Raw genomic sequence first — 783 nt, forward strand, 5'->3', positions numbered from 1 at the left:
ATACATTTAGTGCAGCCTAAGTGTACAGTGTTTATAAAATCTGTAGTAGTGTACAGTAAAGTCCTAAACCTTCACATTCACTCACCACTTGCTCACTAACTCACCCAGAGCAACTTCCAGTCCTGCAACCTCCATTCATAGTAAGTAACCTATAGAGGTGAACCATCTTTTATTTTTAATACCATATTTTTACTGTACCTTTTCTTTGTTTAGATATGTTTATATATACAAATACTTATCATTGTGTTACAATTGCCTATAGTATTCAGTACAGTAACATGCTGTACAAATTTTAGCCTAGGAAGAATGGACTATATCATATAACCTAGCTATGTTGTAGGCTATCCGTCTAGGTTTGTGTCAGTACACACTATGATAATGTACAATGATGAAATTGCCTAACAACACATTTCTCAGAACATATCCCCATCGTTAAGCTATGCATGACTATATTTACATTTGGCTAAATGAATTGCACAGTTTGCTTGGAGCTTTGTTCATGTTCTACAGTTTCACTTTAAAAGATATTCATATTTTTCATTAGATTTATTGTATTTTTATTGCTTGCATAAATAGTATCTTTAAACATTTTATAATTTTTGCTGTCGTATGATTATGTATCTTTTAGTTTTTATTGCTCTTATAATCATTGGTCACTTTATTAAACCTGCTTTTTAATTCTAGTAACAGTGCTGAAGGATCTCTTTGTTCTCTTTCTATGTAGATGCAATACAGAACAATATATAAGTAAAATATATTCTAACAGAGTGTAATCTATCAATT

Source organism: Propithecus coquereli, unplaced genomic scaffold (assembly GCF_000956105.1).
Source record: "Propithecus coquereli isolate 6110/MARCELLA unplaced genomic scaffold, Pcoq_1.0 Scaffold611, whole genome shotgun sequence".
NCBI lineage: Eukaryota > Metazoa > Chordata > Mammalia > Primates > Indriidae > Propithecus > Propithecus coquereli.